The sequence below is a fragment of the Pimephales promelas genome, chromosome 2 (assembly GCF_988280905.1).
Source record: "Pimephales promelas chromosome 2, fPimPro1.hap1.1, whole genome shotgun sequence".
Taxonomy (NCBI): domain Eukaryota; kingdom Metazoa; phylum Chordata; class Actinopteri; order Cypriniformes; family Leuciscidae; genus Pimephales; species Pimephales promelas.
The window spans coordinates 9041248-9063768 of record NC_142770.1 but is presented as its reverse complement, the minus strand read 5'-3'; positions in this window follow the sequence as shown (position 1 = coordinate 9063768).

Below are 22521 nucleotides of genomic sequence, written 5' to 3'. Positions count from 1 at the left end.
TATCTCAGCTCTGGAAGGGGCTAGAGCCTCCATTTTTGCACTCAGGTCTAAGTCTCATGGCCCTCTATCAGAATCCAGAGTTTTGGGAAGATTGGAGAAACTTAATTTTTTCGCCCAAAAAAAAAAACGTAAGGGGTACCATTGTCGTTTTTTTTTCGGGCCGAATTTTTGAGTTTCGATATCTCAGCTCTGGAAGGGGCTAGAGCCTCCATTTTTGCACTCAGGTCTAAGTCTCGTGGCCCTCTATCAGAATCCAGAGTTTTGGGAAGATTGGAGAAACTTAATTTTTCGCCCAAAAAAAAAAACTTAAGGGGTACCACTGTCGTTTTTTTTTCGGGCAGAATTTTTGAGTTTCGATATCTCAGCTCTGGAAGGGGCTAGAGCCTCCATTTTTGCACTCAGGTCTAAGTCTCATGGCCCTCTATCAGAATCCAGAGTTTTGGGAAGATTGGAGAAACTTAATTTTTCGCCCAAAAAAAAAACGTAAGGGGTACCACTGTCGTTTTTTTTTCGGGCCGAATTTTTGAGTTTCGATATCTCAGCTCTGGAAGGGGCTAGAGCCTCCATTTTTGCACTCAGGTCTAAGTCTCATGGCCCTCTATCAGAATCCAGAGTTTTGGAAAGATTGGAGAAACTTAATTTTTCGCCCCAAAAAAAAACGTAAGGGGTACCACTGTCGTTTTTTTTTCGGGCCGAATTTTTGAGTTTCGATATCTCAGCTCTGGAAGGGGCTAGAGCCTCCATTTTTGCACTCAGGTCTAAGTCTCATGGCCCTCTATCAGAATCCAGAGTTTTGGGAAGATTGGAGAAACTTAATTTTTCGCCCAAAAAAAAAACGTAAGGGGTACCACTGTCGTTTTTTTTTTTCGGGCCGAATTTTTTAGTTTCGATATCTCAGCTCTGGAAGGGGCTAGAGCCTCCATTTTTGCACTCAGGTCTGAGTCTCATGGCCCTCTATCAGAATCCAGAGTTTTGGGAAGATTGGAGAAACGTAATTTTTCGCCCCAAAAAAAAACGTAAGGGGTACCACTGTCGTTTTTTTTTCGGGCCGAATTTTTGAGTTTCGATATCTCAGCTCTAGAAGGGGCTAGAGCCTCCATTTTTGCACTCAGGTCTAAGTCTCATGGCCCTCTATCAGAATCCAGAGTTTTGGGAAGACTGGAGAAACTTAATTTTTTGCCCAAAAAAAAAAACGTAAGGGGTACCACTGTCGTTTTTTTTTCGGGCCGAATTTTTGAGTTTCGATATCTCAGCTCTGGAAGGGGCTAGAGCCTCAATTTTTGCACTCAGGTCTAAGTCTCATGGCCCTCTATCAGAATCCAGAGTTTTGGGAAGATTGGAGAAACTTAATTTTTCGCCCCAAAAAAAAAAAACGTAAGGGGTACCACTGTCGTTTTTTTTTCGGGCCGAATTTTTGAGTTTCGGTATCTCAGCTCTGGAAGGGGCTAGAGCCTCCATTTTTGCACTCAGGTCTAAGTCTCATGGCCCTCTATCAGAATCCAGAGTTTTGGGAAGATTGGAGAAACTTAATTTTTCGCCCAAAAAAAAAAAACGTAAGGGGTACCACTGTCGTTTTTTTTTCGGGCCGAATATTTGAGTTTCGGTATCTCAGCTCTGGAAGGGGCTAGAGCCTCCATTTTTGCACTCAGGTCTAAGTCTCATGGCCCTCTATCAGAATCCAGAGTTTTGGGAAGATTGGAGAAACTTAATTTTTCGCCCCAAAAAAAAAACGTAAGGGGTACCACTGTCGTTTTTTTTTCGGGCCGAATTTTTGAGTTTCGATATCTCAGCTCTGGAAGGGGCTAGAGCCTCCATTTTTGCACTCAGGTCTAAGTCTCATGGCCCTCTATCAGAATCCAGAGTTTTGGGAAGATTGGAGAAACTTAATTTTTCGCCCAAAAAAAAAAAACGTAAGGGGTACCACTGTCGTTTTTTTTTAAGGGCCGAATTTTTGAGTTTCGGTATCTCAGCTCTGGAAGGGGCTAGAGCCTCCATTTTTGCACTCAGGTCTAAGTCTCATGGCCCTCTATCAGAATCCAGAGTTTTGGGAAGATTGGAGAAACTTAATTTTTCGCCCAAAAAAAAAAACGTAAGGGGTACCACTGTCGTTTTTTTTTTTCGGGCCGAATTTATGAGTTTCGATATCTCAGCTCTGGAAGGGGCTAGAGCCTCCATTTTTGCACTCAGGTCTAAGTCTCATGGCCCTCTATCAGAATCCAGAGTTTTGGGAAGATTGGAGAAACTTAATTTTTCGCCCAAAAAAAAAAACGTAAGGGGTACCACTGTCGTTTTTTTTTTCGGCCCGAATTTTTGAGTTTCGGTATCTCAGCTCTGGAAGGGGCTAGAGCCTCCATTTTTGCACTCAGGTCTAAGTCTCATGGCCCTCTATCAGAATCCAGAGTTTTGGGAAGATTGGAGAAACTTAATTTTTCGCCCAAAAAAAAAAAAACGTAAGGGGTACCACTGTCGTTTTTTTTCGGGCAGAATTTTTGAGTTTCGATATCTCAGCTCTGGAAGGGGCTAGAGCCTCCATTTTTGCACTCAGGTCTAAGTCTCATTGCCCTCTATCAGAATCCAGAGTTTTGGGAAGATTGGAGAAACTTAATTTTTCGCCCCCAAAAAAAAACGTAAGGGGTACCACTGTCGTTTTTTTTTTCGGGCCGAATTTTTGAGTTTCGATATCTCAGCTCTGGAAGGGGCTAGAGCCTCCATTTTTGCACTCAGGTCTAAGTCTCATGGCCCTCTATCAGAATCCAGAGTTTTGGGAACATTGGAGAAACTTAATTTTTCGCCCAAAAAAAAAAACGTAAGGGGTACCACTGTCGTTTTTTTTTCGAGCCGAATTTTTGAGTTTCGATATCTCAGCTCTGGAAGGGGCTAGAGCCTCCATTTTTGCACTCAGGTCTAAGTCTCATGTCCCTCTATCAGAATCCAGAGTTTTGGGAAGATTGGAGAAACTTAATTTTTCGCCCAAAAAAAAAAAAGTAAGGGGTACCACTGTCATTTTTTTTTTCGGGCCGAATTTTTGAGTTTCGATATCTCAGCTCTGGAAGGGGCTAGAGCCTCCATTTTTGCACTCAGGTCTAAGTCTCATGGCCCTCTATCAGAATCCAGAGTTTTGGGAAGATTGGAGAAACTTAATTTTTCGCCCAAAAAAAAAAAACGTAAGGGGTACCACTGTCGTTTTTTTTTCGGGCCGAATTTTTGAGTTTCGATATCTCAGCTCTGGAAGGGGCTAGAGCCTCCATTTTTGCACTCAGGTCTAAGTCTCATGGCCCTCTATCAGAATCCAGAGTTTTGGGAAGATTGGAGGAACTTAATTTTTCTTCCAAAAAAAAAACGTAAGGGGTACCACTGTCGTTTTTTTTTCGGGCCGAATTTTTGAGTTTCGATATCTCAGCTCTGGAAGGGGCTAGAGCCTCCATTTTTGCACTCAGGTCTAAGTCTCATGGCCCTCTATCAGAATCCAGAGTTTTGGGAAGATTGGAGAAACTTAATTTTTCGCCCAAAAAAAAAACCGTAAGGGGTACCACTGTCGTTTTTTTTTCGGGCCGAATTTTTGAGTTTCGGTATCTCAGCTCTGGAAGGGGCTAGAGCCTCCATTTTTGCACTCAGGTCTAAGTCTCATGGCCCTCTATCAGAATCCAGAGTTTTGGGAAGATTGGAGAAACTTAATTTTTCGCCCAAAAAAAAAAACGTAAGGGGTACCACTGTCGTTTTTTTTTCGGGCCGAATTTTTGAGTTTCGATATCTCAGCTCTGGAAGGGGCTAGAGCCTCCATTTTTGCACTCAGGTCTAAGTCTCATGGCCCTCTATCAGAATCCAGAGTTTTGGGAACATTGGAGAAACTTAATTTTTCGCCCAAAAAAAAAAACGTAAGGGGTACCACTCTCGTTTTTTTTTTTCGGGCCGAATTTTTGAGTTTCGGTATCTCAGCTCTGGAAGGGGCTAGAGCCTCCATTTTTGCACTCAGGTCTAAGTCTCATGGCCCTCTATCAGAATCCAGAGTTTTGGGAAGATTGGAGAAACTTAATTTTTCGCCCAAAAAAAAAAACGTAAGGGGTACCACTGTCGTTTTTTTTTTCGGGCCGAATTTTTGAGTTTCGGTATCTCAGCTCTGGAAGGGGCTAGAGCCTCCATTTTTGCACTCAGGTCTAAGTCTCATGGCCCTCTATCAGAATCCAGAGTTTTGGGAAGATTGGAGAAACTTAATTTTTCGCCCAAAAAAAAAAAACGTAAGGGGTACCACTGTCGTTTTTTTTTCGGGCCGAATTTTTGAGTTTCGATATCTCAGCTCTGGAAGGGGCTAGAGCCTCCATTTTTGCACTCAGGTCTAAGTCTCATTGCCCTCTATCAGAATCCAGAGTTTTGGGAAGATTGGAGAAACTTAATTTTTCGCCCCAAAAAAAAAAACGTAAGGGGTACCACTGTCGTTTTTTTTTTCGGGCCGAATTTTTGAGTTTCGATATCTCAGCTCTGGAAGGGGCTAGAGCCTCCATTTTTGCACTCAGGTCTAAGTCTCATGGCCCTCTATCTAAGTCTCATTGCCCTCTATCAGAATCCAGAGTTTTGGGAAGATTGGAGAAACTTAATTTTTCGCCCCAAAAAAAAAAACGTAAGGGGTACCACTGTCGTTTTTTTTTTTCGGGCCGAATTTTTGAGTTTCGATATCTCAGCTCTGGAAGGGGCTAGAGCCTCCATTTTTGCACTCAGGTCTAAGTCTCATGGCCCTCTATCAGAATCCAGAGTTTTGGGAAGATTGGAGAAACTTAATTTTTCGCCAAAAAAAAAAAAAAAAAAAAAAGAGGTCTAAGTCTCATGGCCCTCTATCAGAATCCAGAGTTTTGGGAAGATTGGAGAAACTTAATTTTTCGCCCAAAAAAAAAAAACGTAAGGGGTACCACTGTCGTTTTTTTTTCGGGCCGAATTTTTGAGTTTCGATATCTCAGCTCTGGAAGGGGCTAGAGCCTCCATTTTTGCACTCAGGTCTAAGTCTCATGGCCCTCTATCAGAATCCAGAGTTTTGGGAAGATTGGAGAAACTTAATTTTTCGCCCAAAAAAAAAAACGTAAGGGGTACCACTGTCGTTTTTTTTTCGGGCCGAATTTTTGAGTTTCGATATCTCAGCTCTGGAAGGGGCTAGAGCCTCCATTTTTGCACTCAGGTCTAAGTCTCATTGCCCTCTATCAGAATCCAGAGTTTTGGGAAGATTGGAGAAACTTAATTTTTCGCCCCAAAAAAAAAAAACGTAAGGGGTACCACTGTCGTTTTTTTTTTTTCGGGCCGAATTTTTGAGTTTCGATATCTCAGCTCTGGAAGGGGCTAGAGCCTCCATTTTTGCACTCAGGTCTAAGTCTCATGGCCCTCTATCAGAATCCAGAGTTTTGGGAAGATTGGAGAAACTTAATTTTTCGCCCCAAAAAAAAAACGTAAGGGGTACCACTGTCGTTTTTTTTTTCGGGCCGAAGTTTTGAGTTTCGATATCTCAGCTCTGGAAGGGGCTAGAGCCTCCATTTTTGCACTCAGGTCTAAGTCTCATGGCCCTCTATCAGAATCCAGAGTTTTGGGAAGATTGGAGAAACTTAATTTTTCGCCCCAAAAAAAAAAACGTAAGGGGTACCACTGTCGTTTTTTTTTCGGGCCGAATTTTTGAGTTTCGATATCTCAGCTCTGGAAGGGGCTAGAGCCTCCATTTTTGCACTCAGGTCTAAGTCTCATGGCCCTCTATCAGAATCCAGAGTTTTGGGAAGATTGGAGAAACTTAATTTTTCGCCCAAAAAAAAAAAACGTAAGGGGTACCACTGTCGTTTTTTTTTCGGGACGAATTTTTGAGTTTCGATATCTCAGCTCTGGAAGGGGCTAAAGCCTCCATTTTTGCACTCAGGTCTAAGTCTCATGGCCCTCTATCAGAATCCAGAGTTTTGGGAAGATTGGAGAAACGTAATTTTTCGCCCAAAAAAAAAAAACGTAAGGGGTACCACTGTCGTTTTTTTTTCGGGCCGAATTTTTGAGTTTCGATATCTCAGCTCTGGAAGGGGCTAGAGCCTCCATTTTTGCACTCAGGTCTAAGTCTCATGGCCCTCTATCAGAATCCAGAGTTTTGGGAAGATTGGAGAAACTTAATTTTTCGCCCAAAAAAAAAAAACATAAGGGGTACCACTGTCGTTTTTTTTTCGGGCCGAATTTTTGAGTTTCGGTATCTCAGCTCTGGAAGGGGCTAGAGCCTCCATTTTTGCACTCAGGTCTAAGTCTCATGTCCCTCTATCAGAATCCAGAGTTTTGGGAAGATTGGAGAAACTTAATTTTTCGCCCAAAAAAAAAACGTAAGGGGTACCACTGTCGTTTTTTTTTTTCCGGCCGAATTTTTGAGTTTCGATATCTCAGCTCTGGAAGGGGCTAGAGCCTCCATTTTTGCACTCAGGTCTAAGTCTCATGGCCCTCTATCAGAATCCAGAGTTTTGGGAAGATTGGAGAAACTTAATTTTTCGCCCAAAAAAAAAAAACGTAAGGGGTACCACTGTCGTTTTTTTTTCGGGCCGAATTTTTGAGTTTCGGTATCTCAGCTCTGGAAGGGGCTAGAGCCTCCATTTTTGCACTCAGGTCTAAGTCTCATGGCCCTCTATCAGAATCCAGAGTTTTGGGAAGATTGGAGAAACTTAATTTTTCGCCCAAAAAAAAAAAAACGTAAGGGGTACCACTGTCGTTTTTTTTTCGGGCCGAATTTTTGAGTTTCGATATCTCAGCTCTGGAAGGGGCTAGAGCCTCCATTTTTGCACTCAGGTCTAAGTCTCATTGCCCTCTATCAGAATCCAGAGTTTTGGGAAGATTGGAGAAACTTAATTTTTCGCCCCAAAAAAAAAACGTAAGGGGTACCACTGTCGTTTTTTTTCGGGCCGAATTTTTGAGTTTCGATATCTCAGCTCTGGAAGGGGCTAGAGCCTCCATTTTTGCACTCAGGTCTAAGTCTCATGGCCCTCTATCAGAATCCAGAGTTTTGGGAAGATTGGAGAAACTTAATTTTTCGCCCAAAAAAAAAAACGTAAGGGGTACCACTGTCGTTTTTTTTTCGGGCCGAATTTTTGAGTTTCGATATCTCAGCTCTGGAAGGGGCTAAAGCCTCCATTTTTGCACTCAGGTCTAAGTCTCATGGCCCTCTATCAGAATCCAGAGTTTTGGGAAGATTGGAGAAACTTAATTTTTCGCCCAAAAAAAAAAAACGTAAGGGGTACCACTGTCGTTTTTTTTTTCGGGCCGAATTTTTGAGTTTCGATATCTCAGCTCTGGAAGGGGCTAGAGCCTCCATTTTTGCACTCAGGTCTAAGTCTCATGGCCCTCTATCAGAATCCAGAGTTTTGGGAAGATTGGAGAAACTTAATTTTTCGCCCAAAAAAAAAAACGTAAGGGGTACCACTGTCGTTTTTTTTTCGAGCCGAATTTTTGAGTTTCGATATCTCAGCTCTGGAAGGGGCTAGAGCCTCCATTTTTGCACTCAGGTCTAAGTCTCATGTCCCTCTATCAGAATCCAGAGTTTTGGGAAGATTGGAGAAACTTAATTTTTCGCCCAAAAAAAAAAACGTAAGGGGTACCACTGTCGTTTTTTTTTCGGGCCGAATTTTTGAGTTTCGATATCTCAGCTCTGGAAGGGGCTAGAGCCTCCATTTTTGCACTCAGGTCTTAGTCTCATGGCCCTCTATCAGAATCCAGAGTTTTGGGAAGATTGGAGAAACTTAATTTTTCGCCCAAAAAAAAAAACGTAAGGGGTACCACTGTCGTTTTTTTTTCGGGCCGAATTTTTGATTTTCGGTATCTCAGCTCTGGAAGGGGCTAGAGCCTCCATTTTTGCACTCAGGTCTAAGTCTCATGGCCCTCTATCAGAATCCAGAGTTTTGGGAAGATTGGAGAAACTTAATTTTTCGCCCAAAAAAAAAAAAACGTAAGGGGTACCACTGTCGTTTTTTTTTCGGGCCGAATTTTTGAGTTTCGATATCTCAGCTCTGGAAGGGGCTAGAGCCTCCATTTTTGCACTCAGGTCTAAGTCTCATTGCCCTCTATCAGAATCCAGAGTTTTGGGAAGATTGGAGAAACTTAATTTTTCGCCCCAAAAAAAAAAACGTAAGGGGTACCAATGTCGTTTTTTTTTCGGGCCGAATTTTTGAGTTTCGATATCTCAGCTCTGGAAGGGGCTAGAGCCTCCATTTTTGCACTCAGGTCTAAGTCTCATGGCCCTCTATCTAAGTCTCATTGCCCTCTATCAGAATCCAGAGTTTTGGGAAGATTGGAGAAACTTAATTTTTCGCCCCAAAAAAAAAAACGTAAGGGGTACCACTGTCGTTTTTTTTTTCGGGCCGAATTTTTGAGTTTCGATATCTCAGCTCTGGAAGGGGCTAGAGCCTCCATTTTTGCACTCAGTTCTAAGTCTCATGGCCCTCTATCAGAATCCAGAGTTTTGGGAAGATTGGAGAAACTTAATTTTTCGCCAAAAAAAAAAAAAAAAAAAAAAGAGGTCTAAGTCCCATGGCCCTCTATCAGAATCCAGAGTTTTGGGAAGATTGGAGAAACTAAATTTTTCGCCCAAAAAAAAAAACGTAAGGGGTACCACTGTCGTTTTTTTTTCGAGCCGAATTTTTGGGTTTCGATATCTCAGCTCTGGAAGGGGCTAGAGCCTCCATTTTTGCACTCAGGTCTAAGTCTCATGGCCCTCTATCAGAATCCAGAGTTTTGGGAAGATTGGAGAAACTTAATTTTTCGCCCCAAAAAAAAAACGTAAGGGGTACCACTGTCGTTTTTTTTTCGGGCCGAATTTTTGAGTTTCGATATCTCAGCTCTGGAAGGGGCTAGAGCCTCCATTTTTGCACTCAGGTCTAAGTCTCATGGCCCTCTATCAGAATCCAGAGTTTTGGGAAGATTGGAGAAACTTAATTTTTCGCCCAAAAAAAAAAAAACGTAAGGGGTACCACTGTCGTTTTTTTTTTCGGGCCGAATTTTTGAGTTTCGATATCTCAGCTCTGGAAGGGGCTAGAGCCTCCATTTTTGCACTCAGGTCTAAGTCTCATGGCCCTCTATCAGAATCCAGAGTTTTGGGAAGATTGGAGAAACTTAATTTTTCGCCCGAAAAAAAAAAACGTAAGGGGTACCACTGTCTTTTTTTTTTTCGGGCCGAATTTTTGAGTTTCGATATCTCAGCTCTGGAAGGGGCTAGAGCCTCCATTTTTGCACTCAGGTCTAAGTCTCATGGCCCTCTATCAGAATCCAGAGTTTTGGGAAGATTGGAGAAACTTAATTTTTCGCCCAAAAAAAAAAACGTAAGGGGTACCACTGTCGTTTTTTTTTCGGGCCGAATTTTTGAGTTTCGATATCTCAGCTCTGGAAGGGGCTAGAGCCTCCATTTTTGCACTCAGGTCTAAGTCTCATGGCCCTCTATCAGAATCCAGAGTTTTGGGAAGATTGGAGAAACTTAATTTTTCGCCCAAAAAAAAACGTAAGGGATACCACTGTCGTTTTTTTTTTCGGGCCGAATTTTTGAGTTTCGATATCTCAGCTCTGGAAGGGGCTAGAGCCTCCATTTTTGCACTCAGGTCTAAGTCTCATTGCCCTCTATCAGAATCCAGAGTTTTGGGAAGATTGGAGAAACTTAATTTTTCGCCCCAAAAAAAAAAACGTAAGGGGTACCAATGTCGTTTTTTTTTCGGGCCGAATTTTTGAGTTTCGATATCTCAGCTCTGGAAGGGGCTAGAGCCTCCATTTTTGCACTCAGGTCTAAGTCTCATGGCCCTCTATCTAAGTCTCATTGCCCTCTATCAGAATCCAGAGTTTTGGGAAGATTGGAGAAACTTAATTTTTCGCCCCAAAAAAAAAAACGTAAGGGGTACCACTGTCGTTTTTTTTTTCGGGCCGAATTTTTGAGTTTCGATATCTCAGCTCTGGAAGGGGCTAGAGCCTCCATTTTTGCACTCAGTTCTAAGTCTCATGGCCCTCTATCAGAATCCAGAGTTTTGGGAAGATTGGAGAAACTTAATTTTTCGCCAAAAAAAAAAAAAAAAAAAAAGAGGTCTAAGTCCCATGGCCCTCTATCAGAATCCAGAGTTTTGGGAAGATTGGAGAAACTAAATTTTTCGCCCAAAAAAAAAAACGTAAGGGGTACCACTGTCGTTTTTTTTTCGAGCCGAATTTTTGGGTTTCGATATCTCAGCTCTGGAAGGGGCTAGAGCCTCCATTTTTGCACTCAGGTCTAAGTCTCATGGCCCTCTATCAGAATCCAGAGTTTTGGGAAGATTGGAGAAACTTAATTTTTCGCCCCAAAAAAAAAACGTAAGGGGTACCACTGTCGTTTTTTTTTCGGGCCGAATTTTTGAGTTTCGATATCTCAGCTCTGGAAGGGGCTAGAGCCTCCATTTTTGCACTCAGGTCTAAGTCTCATGGCCCTCTATCAGAATCCAGAGTTTTGGGAAGATTGGAGAAACTTAATTTTTCGCCCAAAAAAAAAAAACGTAAGGGGTACCACTGTCGTTTTTTTTTTCGGGCCGAATTTTTGAGTTTCGATATCTCAGCTCTGGAAGGGGCTAGAGCCTCCATTTTTGCACTCAGGTCTAAGTCTCATGGCCCTCTATCAGAATCCAGAGTTTTGGGAAGATTGGAGAAACTTAATTTTTCGCCCGAAAAAAAAAACGTAAGGGGTACCACTGTCTTTTTTTTTTCGGGCCGAATTTTTGAGTTTCGATATCTCAGCTCTGGAAGGGGCTAGAGCCTCCATTTTTGCACTCAGGTCTAAGTCTCATGGCCCTCTATCAGAATCCAGAGTTTTGGGAAGATTGGAGAAACTTAATTTTTCGCCCAAAAAAAACCGTAAGGGATACCACTGTCGTTTTTTTTTTCGGGCCGAATTTTTGAGTTTCGATATCTCAGCTCTGGAAGGGGCTAGAGCCTCCATTTTTGCACTCAGGTCTAAGTCTCATGGCCCTCTATCAGAATCCAGAGTTTTGGGAAGATTGGAGAAACTTAATTTTTCGCCCCCCCAAAAAAAACGTAAGGGGTACCACTGTCGTTTTTTTTCGGGCCGAATTTTTGAGTTTCGATATCTCAGCTCTGGAAGGGGCTAGAGCCTCCATTTTTGCAATCAGGTCTAAGTCTCATGGCCCTCTATCAGAATCCAGAGTTTTGGGAAGATTGGAGAAACTTAATTTTTCGCCCAAAAAAAAAAAACGTAAGGGGTACCACTGTCGTTTTTTTTTTTCGGGCCGAATTTTTGAGTTTCGATATCTCAGCTCTGGAAGGGGCTAGAGCCTCCATTTTTGCACTCAGGTCTAAGTCTCATGGCCATCTATCAGAATCCAGAGTTTTGGGAAGATTGGAGAAACTTAATTTTTCGCCCAAAAAAAAAACGTAAGGGGTACCACTGTCATTTTTTATTCGGGCCGAATTTTTGAGTTTCGATATCTCAGCTCTGGAAGGGGCTAGAGCCTCCATTTTTGCACTCAGGTCTAAGTCTCATGGCCCTCTATCAGAATCCAGAGTTTTGGGAAGATTGGAGAAACTTAATTTTTCGCACAAAAAAAAAAACGTAAGGGGTACCACTGTCGTTTTTTTTTCGGGCCGAATTTTTGAGTTTCGATATCTCAGCTCTGGAAGGGGCTAGAGCCTCCATTTTTGCACTCAGGTCTAAGTCTCATGGCCCTCTATCAGAATCCAGAGTTTTGGGAAGATTGGAGAAACTTAATTTTTCGCCCAAAAAAAAAAACGTAAGGGGTACCACTGTCGTTTATTTTTCGGGCCGAATTTTTGAGTTTCGATATCTCAGCTCTGGAAGGGGCTAGAGCCTCCATTTTTGCACTCAGGTCTAAGTCTCATGGCCCTCTATCAGAATCCAGAGTTTTGGGAAGATTGGAGAAACTTAATTTTTCGCCCGAAAAAAAAAACGTAAGGGGTACCACTGTCGTTTTTTTTCTGGTCGAAATTTTTAGTTTCGATATCTCAGCTCTGGAAGGGTCTAGAGCCTCCATTGTTGCACTCAGGTCTAAGTCTCATGGCCCTCTATCAGAATCCAGAGTTTTGAGAAGATTGGGGAAACTTAATTTTTCGCCCCCCCCCCCCCAAAAAAAACAAAAGGGGTACCACTGTCGTTTTTTTTTCTGGTCGAAATTTTTAGTTTCGATATCTCAGCTCTGGAAGGGTCTAGAGCCTCCATTGTTGCACTCAGGTCTAAGTCTCATGGCCCTCTATCAGAATCCAGAGTTTTGAGAAGATTGGGGAAACTTAATTTTTCGCCCCCCCCCCCCAAAAAAAACGAAAGGGGTAACACTGTCGTTTTTTTTTTCTGGTCGAAATTTTGAGTTTCGATATCTCAGCTCTGGAAGGGTCTAGAGCCTTCATTTTTGCACTCAGGTCTAAGTCTCATGGCCCTCTATCAGAATCCAGAGTTTTGAGAAGATTGGGGAAACTTAATTTTTCGCCCCCCCAAAAAAAACGTAAGGGGTAACACTGTCTTTTTTTTTCTGGTCGAAATTTTGAGTTTCGATATCTCAGCTCTGGAAGGGTCTAGAGCCTCCATTGTTGCACTCAGGTCTAAGTCTCATGGCCCTCTATCAGAATCCAGAGTTTTGAGAAGATTGGGGAAACTTAATTTTTCTCCCCCCCCCCCCAAAAAAAAAAAACGTAAGGGGTAACACTGTCGTTTTTTTTTTTCTGGTCGAAATTTTGAGTTTCGATATCTCAGCTCTGGAAGGGTCTACAGCCTCCATTGTTGCACTCAGGTCTAAGTCTCATGGCCCTCTATCAGAATCCAGAGTTTTGAGAAAATTGGGGAAACTTAAACCCCCCCCCCCCCAAAAAAAAACGTAAGGGGTAACACTGTCGTTTTTTTGGGGTTTTTTTGGTGCGAAAAAAAAGTTTCTCCAACCTTCTTGAAACTCTGGATTCTGATAGAGGGCCATGGGACTTACACCTGAGTGCAAAAATGGAGGCTCTAGACTCTTCCGGAGCTGAGATATTGAGTTATTTATAATGGCATAAATGTAAGTAAGTACAGGGGTTGGACAATGAAACTGAAACACCTGGTTTTACAACACATTAATTTCTTAGAATGGTGAGGGCCTCATTTTGCATCCAAACACAGCACCAATTGACAGATAGAAGTCCTTCACAGTGACCAGTGGGATTATGAGCCGTTCCTCTTCCAGAACAGTGTCCAGGTCACTATATGATGCTGGTGGACTCGCTCCTCCAAAACACCTCAATAATATTCAGATCTGGTGACTGTGCAGACCATGGGAGATGTTCAACGTCACTTTCATCTTCATCAAACCCTTCTGCTGTGTGTGTTGGTGCATGATCATGCTGATACACGGTTTGAGCATCAGGTGCTCATGATCCTCCAGAAGGGTTTGGTAGTCCTCGGCAGTGTCGTGTCCATCAAATACAATCAGGATTGTCATGATATTGGAGCTCAAATCATCACTGATCCACCCGTGCTTCACTCTGAAGATTGGCTGCCAGGCATATAGATGTGAAACCTCCAACATTGGCCAGTGGTTCAGTTTCATTGTCCAACCCCTGTAAGTAAGTAAGTAAAGTAAAAGTTTATTTATATAGCACCTTTCACAGGTATAGGGCCACAAAGTGCTTCACAACAAAAAACAATTTATATAAAATACACACAATAAAAGCAAAGAGAGTACATGATCACATCAACCCACAAATAGCTAATTGAAAGCCTGAACAAATAAATGTGTCTTTAGTCTGCAAATGCTACGTGGGATCTCAATATCTCAGCTCTGGAAGGGTCTAGAGCCTCCATTTTTACACTCAGTTCTAAGTCCCAAGGCCCTCTATCAGAATCCAGAGTTTCAAGAAGATCAGAAAAACTGGTGGTACCCCTTTCGTTTGTTTGTTTGTTTGTTTTTTGGTGCGAAAAAAAAGTTCTCCAATCTTCTTGGATCTCTGGATTCTGATAGAGGGCCATGAGACTTACACCTAAATGCAAAAATGGAGGCTCTAGACCCTTCCGGAGCTGAGATATTGAGTAATTTATAATGGCATAAATGCTACGTGGGATCTCAATATCTCAGCTCTCGAAGGGTCTAGAGCCTCCATTTTTGCACTCAAGTCTAAGTCCCATGGCCCTTTATTAGAATCCAGAGAAGGCCTTTTTCACAGCCTTGGACTAGCTAGAGGCAGTGAGTGAGCCGCGCATGCGTTAAATGTTCAATTTCTGCGAAAGCAATCAAACATATGCACAAAGTCTGTTGTTTCGCTCTGAGTCTTGTTTTGGAGCTAAAACATGAACAGGAAAATAGTCTCTGTCGATGTCTTTTTATTCAGCATTTATTTTTTTTCTCACAAACATCAACACAGATGATGACGCAGGAAAGAATAGCTTGTTTTCCTATGACGTCACGCCACTGCGTTGCCAAATGGAAGGCAGGAATTGATTTGCTGTATTTAGAAAGCACTATAACAAACTCAAAATGCCTGTGTTTTGAGTCATTTATGGTTACTTGAATCGATCAAACCACAAGGAGTTTTTATCGTGTACCAAAAGTTGTTGTTCATAAGAGGGGATGCTCTAAGAACATAATGCAAGAAATTGATCGAAAAACGGCTTGCAAACCTATGTCTGCGGTCGGTTAGTGATCGTTAGTGATCACTTCGTCAAAGGTGAGTTAATACTATTTAAGTGACTGTTTGTGTAACATTTGTTTGTGTAACGTTTCCGAACTTTGTAAAGTCAAAGTATGTCTGTAAGACGAGGTAGTTGCTGATCTACCGCCTCGATGGCAGGAAAATATTTCAATTCAGTTGTAAAATCGCTCCTCTTCATAACGTAAGGATCAGGTCCAACATATGTTTGATTTTTTGTTTATTTCTTTCTCTTGTAATAGCGTGTAAAGTAGTACAGTACGTACGGACTTTCCTCCATCTCGTCCATTGCACTCTTCACTCCTTGCCCTTCATCTGAATTCCACGCGTCATCATAATCACGTGACTGAAACCCAGCTATGGTCTTGTTATTTTTAATTGTACCAAAAACAAATAGTTTCATTTGACCCCAAAAATATGAAGAATTTATATATATACAAATACACAAGAGTAATGAAAATATAAAGAATATAGTTATTGTTTTTCTATTGATTTTGAAGTGGCCTCCAGCTCCACTGGACTTTCTTAACCTAATAAAAAAAGGCATTTATTTAATTCTCTTCCAGTTAACGTTCAACGGATTGCACTCAGTCTGTCCTTTATATCTTGGAAATGTCTAATTAAAATGTGACCTTGAACTTGAAGTATAGCTATAAACTCCTCAATCGTGTAAATATCCTCTGGGTTATGCATCTAATTTGCGATTTATCATTCATGTGCATAAGGCATGTACGTAATTATAATCTCAGTTCTAAAAGCAGCCATATAACTGTGGTTCTCTCATTTATGCTTAGAAAATGAATTAGTAAATACTTAGGCTAATATACTTACTAGAATAGACTATAAAAAAATTGCCATTATCATAAATTATTAAACACTGGTGTATTTTGTGATACTCCCATGTATTAATGGAAATATGACACGAGAAGCTACAGTGATTTTACAGGGTTTAAGGTAATCAGCTTCGTATTGCAGGACGCACTACCTCTCATTATTTCTTTAATAATCATAATTGTATGTGTTTTAAGGTCTCTTTAAGCATATGGGGCCACAGACGAAGATTAAGCCATGTATTTGTGTTCTTACCTCCTACGGTGTTGTTATTTAACATGTTGAGAAGTGTTAACTATGGTGAGGAGGATGATGACAGCCTTCTAACATCTTTTTGTCAAGCTGTGATTCTCACTCCATGTGTTATAATTAAACCGGTTGGGGATTGTCCAGTTTATGCCATATACTCTCTCCAATCACACTTTACTTGTCTAGAGGTCATATTGAAAGATTATTGATCTATTGTTTGAACATGACATGAACAATGAGGTGAGATATTTTACTGAGTACCAACATTGTTTTCTATGGACTTGACTGATTAGCAATAAGTAAACATTGTGACTCAAAGCAGTTACATATTGCAGTAAAAAAACAGCCTCAATATTGTTGGGAAGAACAAGAAAAGACAAAGAACTTAAAATGGATGAAGACGTGTTGCATCGTATATCTTAGATCACATATCTTAGCATAAGCATTAAGCTAATCTAGACAAGTTATTATGTTTTCCTCAAGTCACTTTGGATAAAAAGTCTGCTAAATGAATAAATGTAAATTATGTTTGATTAGCTTATCTAACAAGTTCAGTCAGTTACATGATGTATTTATTTATTTGGCAAGTAGGCTAGGCTATTCATGTACTGTAGCAAGCAACCTACGGTAGCTACGCCGCTCATTAATGCAAAAATAAAAACATTCAGGGTGACAAAAGAGCTGCATACTTTATGTCAAGGTCTTTATCACCATGTCTGGGTATATTTTGCAATAATAACTGTGCATTATCCCTGTTGCAAAAGCTGGCTAAATCTGACTATGCTAGTCTATAGAATCTGATTAGTAACATTTGTGAGGCATTTAGGTGCAAATGTATGTCTATAGGCTAAAACTGAAATGCTATAGTCCAGGCAATCACTGAAGACCAACGCACAGATAGATTAATGGAGAAAATGTAAAAGCTGAGAAGAAAGAGAACCAGTTCAAATCTCTTGCATGACAGAAGAGTAAACTAAATATCTTCCAGAAACCCATCACCTCAGACTTTTTTCCTTCTTTCACTAAGCAAGACGGTGCTGGAGTGTGGTCCAAAACTGCAGTAGTATTTCCTTTTTTTTCCTTGTAGAGATGTTCTCTGGGAACTCTTTTCTTTGAGAGGTTTCTGCAGCTCTCAGAGCTGTCTGTCCCTGGGCCCCAATTAGTTGCCTTTAATGGTCAGCAAGGGCACTAGAGTGACCCTCATAAGGTTCGCCTGCCGAGCAGAAGAAATAAAAGCATGAAGTGTGTCTCTCATCTGGGCTGGTCTTTCATATGTTTCTTTACCTTATTGTATGGCCTCTCACTCTGTCTCTTCCACTCTCTCAGTCTTTTGTTCTATTTAATGGGTTGTTCCTGTTACATAGTTGTGAGCTCTACCTTTAGAGTGGCTCAATCAAAATTAAAACATCACAGTTCATTCAATCTGTTGTTAATATTGTCTGATGTTCATTCTGTTTGTTTTTTTTTTATTCTTTTTTACTGACATTTTTTAATAAAAAAAAATCATAACTCAATCTTCCAGTGGAATTCCAGAATTCTCTCTGGTGACTAGGGTTGCCAGGTTTCCACAACAAAACCCTCACAATTGCTCATCAGAATTAGTTCAGTTGCATTCCGGGGGGTTTCCTCTGTACCCGTCAACAATGCTGGTGACTACAATTTTCCAATTATTTAGTCTGCTTAAACCATGCCCCTTTCTTGCATTCAACTGCAAGCTCGAATTCAGTTCTACCTCCATTGTCCTGTTCCACTTTTTTTTTTCGATGATACATTTCACTCAGATGTCGATCACAATATGGAAGATATGATCTAAAGCTACTTTAGTTACATGTTGACTTTAAGGACCTGGATTTTGGAAAAGGCTAACATGATGGATGGGCTTATTGGGGAATAAGGAAAAGCTTAAACATTCTATAAGTTAGCATAGCACAGTTAGCACAAACAGTAAAAATGGCAACACCAACTCAAACCACAGTAAAATGATTTAAATTTCACCCAATTTCTCACTAAATTGGGAAGTAATATGGTTTCCATTTTTAAAGTCCAAGTGTGATTTTAGTATTTTATCTAATATAGACGCTTTCATCAGACGCGTTGCAATGGTGACGAGCTGGCCCAAAGTTAACTTCCGTTCTGTTCGTTTATTAGTGTTTATAATATGGCATTGACTACAAATGCAGTGAAAGTTAAGGTGATGAGCAAGTTGTTGAGCTGTGGGGTGCAACCTACCTGACCTAGGGAGCAAACACAATTTTTAAAAATAAAAATGTCAAGGTTTCCTATGAGGGAGACGGCAGTATTTATCTGAGTGATAACCGGTACAGTGTTTCCCATACATTTATTAGTGGCAGCCCACCACATCAGCGCTGACCGCCACATATTGATTTCCGTGTTTTTAACAATTTAAGATGGGAAAAGTAATTAGCCTTTCGCCGAGCCCCGACCCCCCTTAGTTACTGTTGCTACCTCCGTCAAACAAATGGTCAAACACGGGCAGCGCGACAGATTGCCATGACAGCAAAGGGTATTCCCGTGCGTGTCAGTGACCTTTTTTGGAGCAATACCTCCGCGATATCAAGCAAGATCGAAGCAAAAGGGGTTACGGTATGCGGTGGAGGGATTTATTCCAAATATAAAATTAAGAAATGAATGGGACACGACTACTATTGATGCTAATGCTTACCAGTCTCAAGAAAAATCAGAAAAACCCCATGACCATGCTAAGTTACCTCAACTGCAACCAGCACAGCCTTGAAGATTTTATAAACTGGTTCAGTGGCTAATTGTTTGGAGTTCAAAATATATAACTTGCGCTGCATATTTATTCATTTTGCCTCCGATACAGGAGTAGCACGTTCGCTTTAACAAGCAGGTTGTTCACTACCACAGCAACCGATTGCGTGTCATGCTCATGCTGAATGCGATTTTCGTGTTTAAAAAGTAACTAACGTTATGCATAAGAGACGGAAAGAGGCAGAGAATCATACGTTATTTAAGGTTATTTCTATTCGTTACGATATTGATATATGAACTGATGTTGTCATAAGCTTCATGCTTTCCCCGTTGCGAACGTCCTCTAAACCGTAGTCTACGTTGCTGCACTGCTAACTTAGCTGACTGCTGCTCGTTTTCCCAGAGAATATCATGGTATGTTAACAACAACCCTTTAGAAAATGTACAGTAAGTCCTTTGTGGATCCTCTTGATCTGCTTTCTCCATGCTTCTTTGACTAATCTCAGTCGCACGCACGCTTCACGCGAGACGAGTTAACCATGTTCGACACATTTAACTGGAATTGGGGCGTCCACACTGTTTAATACATCTTAGGCACCGCTCGCGTTGTGTTTTGGTCTTTGGAAAGGGAAAAAACACAACTTCTCCAGACAATCTCTCGGGGTATCATGTGTCCGATTTACAAACGCCGTGCACCGCTTACTGTTTGACAGAACAGCTCACACAGTAACGGTTGCTATGATGTGTGATTGGACAATGGCCATTTTGTGGGAGGGGCCGGCGAAAGGTCAATTGACTGCAGAGTTGCGTGCAGCGTATACTCGCACGCTCTCACTCTCACTCTCTCTCTCTCGCAAACACATTGACAGCGGACCAGTCTGTGTATTGAATGGTTAGTGTCATAAACAGCGCTGCACAGATCCATCCAACATGCTGTCAATGTGGAGACCCACCTTAAAAAAAGGTTAGCAAGCATGTAAGAAGCCTAGCTAATAAGGAGAGCTATGTTAACCTTATCAAACCCCGCCGTCGCGCTCGCCACAGTTTTTTTTAACACTGCGGTAAATCAGACACGTCGGTAGAAAAACATCTTGTCTCCAATTTTTGTTCAACGGGTCTGGTAATGTCACATTTCAGTTTGGCCAGGTAACGTTAACATGGTAACACTTTAGAATACTGTATCTTACTTACTGCAGAATTAATAAGGAATTATTGATGAACTAATAGGTAATTCTTCATTAACTACTTCTTCACTACTGTTAACTACTAAGGAAGATGTGTTAACTAATCAGTATGTAATATAATTTTATGATTGTGTTAAGTATCAGTTAGTTAATCAATAACTAATGAATTCTGTCATACCTCCTGAAGAACTACTATTAATTATCTACTAATTAAGGTTCAAGAAAAATAACTAAGAAGTAACTACTGAACAGTCATACAAAACTAACCTCAGATTATTTGTATATTTTATATACAGTACTGTGTGTGTCTGTTTTCCTCAGCATAGAATGCCACTGGGTAAATTCATGTATTTGAGGCAACGACTGAGGGAAACTGAAAATATAGAGAACTTATTAGTAATTAATAAATAAGTATCAAATAATTCTGCAGGAATTACTTAGAAGCTGGAACAGTATTCTAAAGTGAAAATATAGGGAACCCATTAGTAATTAATAAAGAATTATCAAATAATTAACCAGGAATTAGGCTACTTATAATCTGAAACAGTCTTCTAAAGTGAAAATATAAGGAACTTATTAGTAATTAATAATTAACTTTTAAATAGTTCTTCAGGAATTACTTAGAACCTGGAACAGTATTCTAAAGTGAAAATACAGGGAACCCATTAGTAATTAATAAAGAATTATCAAATTAATTATCTAGGAATTAGGCTACTTATAACCTGAAACAGTCTTCTAAAGTAAAAATATAAGGAACTTATTAGTAATTAATAAATAATTATTAGATAGTCCTTTAGGAATTACTTAGAACCTGGAACAGTATTCTAAAGTGACAATATAGGGAACCCATTAGTAATTAATAAAGAATTACCACATACTTCTGACTCAAATCAAACTTACTATAAATAAAAAAATATTAGCCTATATATATATTAACGTAATCATCTAAACCTTTGTAAAATACACGACAGTTACTTGCGACAAAGGCGAAGAGAAGTGAAAAAGGCAACAGTGGCAAGGAACCAAAACTCCATCAGGTGACAGAATGGAGAAAAAAACCTTGGGAGAACCCAGGCTCAGTATGTGGCTACCGCGATATTGCCGGAACTTGAATGGTGCAAAAGAAATTTAAAATGTATAAGAACTAAGTATAATAATAAGGTGTTATATACATGAGATGTTTTTGCTTATTTGCAGATCATAGCCTATAGGTAAATGTCTGCACTTATTTTTCTTATTAGTGCTGAAGAATGACAAACTGACTACTGTGTATGAGTGTTAATTAGTAGTTACTTCATAGTTATTTTTCTTGAACCTTAATTAATAGATAATTAATAGTAGTTCTTCGGGAGGTATGACAGAATTCATTAGCTATTGATTAACTAACTGATACTTAACACAATCATAAAATTATATTACATACTGATTAGTTAACACATCTTCCTTAGTAGTTAACAGTAGTGACTTAAGTGTTAATAAAGAATTACCTATTAGTTCTTCATTAATTCCTTATTAGTTATGCAGTAAGTAAGATACAGTATTCTAAAGTGTTACCCGTTAACATTTATTTTCTTTGACTGGCAAGAAATACCAGCTACTAGGTTATTTACTTGTTATGGGTTATGGATTGTCTCCGCAAGTCTGCCGGAAGTTAAGTTTGGGCCAGATTAATGCACATGCGCAGTACCGTTTGTTTATGTTGTCACTGCTGAAAGCGTGTATAGACTATGTTATTTAATATACGATGAGGACATGAAAATGTACTACATAACTAGATGCTAATGGTCTCTTGGCGCTTCTATGCAGTAGACCAGCATCTCACAGATATGATTTGCAATTGCCCTTTTACTTAGATTATGTTTTATGGCATGGTTTCAAAATAGATTAGTTAAAGTGTGTGAATTTATGTAGGTGGAGGGGGCATCCTTTGTATGGTGACCTGTATTTAAAAGCACTCCAAAACCATTGAGAGAAAGCTGCCAGCGAGTGCAGCTTTTGTTAGGGCTTTGAAAATTTTCTAATTTGTCAATCTAATCACACGCTTTCCAACAGAGTTTTAAAACAGGTGCTTAAAAGGTGTGCACAGAGCTTTATAATCTTGCTCCACGGGAAATTAGGCCTTTAAAATGCTAATTGGCACTCACCTTCGCTCAACTGGAACTGAGTGTAAACCATGTCATATTGTATGTAAACTTGGAGCTGCAAAACTGTTCAATGAAACTATGAATTGTTTCATGCTCCACTTGCTGCCACGAAGGCAGGTATCCAGGAAACCACTGCTACAAGCCAATGTCTGGTTTGTGCAACTTACCAGGAGCTTTCACCTGCAAATTTAAGTGCCAAGCAAACTCTCAGAGGATTACAATGGCGTATCTTTGTTTTGCATCCCAGCAGGCACTCTTAAAGATTAGAGGCGATGCTTGCAGGATAAACAACAAACCAGTTGGAGCGTATGTTTGGGCCACGGGCGGCTCATTGAGGATGCAGCACGCGTATTGTGTTAGCATGTGCGCATGGACTTTGGGAGAATGTTATAATTCAGGTCTGCAAGAAGAGCTCAGAGGGTGAAACAAATTAGTGAAGAGTTGTCATGTGAATGGATAAGAGTAAAGATTTATCAGTTAACTAATTTGGACAAACTTACCAAAAGGCTAAAGGGAAATCATTGGGAATTTAGATTTAAACAAAGTCCTGACAAGTTCCATGCATTATGATTTGACTGCTCATAAAACAATTTCCACACAAGAACTTTAAATCTCTAATATGGTAACGGCACACTAGAATTTAGTTTTTGTTTTCATGCCCCATTAGTTCACTTATATTCTTATTCATGTACAGAATACTTGTGCTTTAAAAAGCTGGAATAACAATCTCTAGTGGTTTGCTACTGACA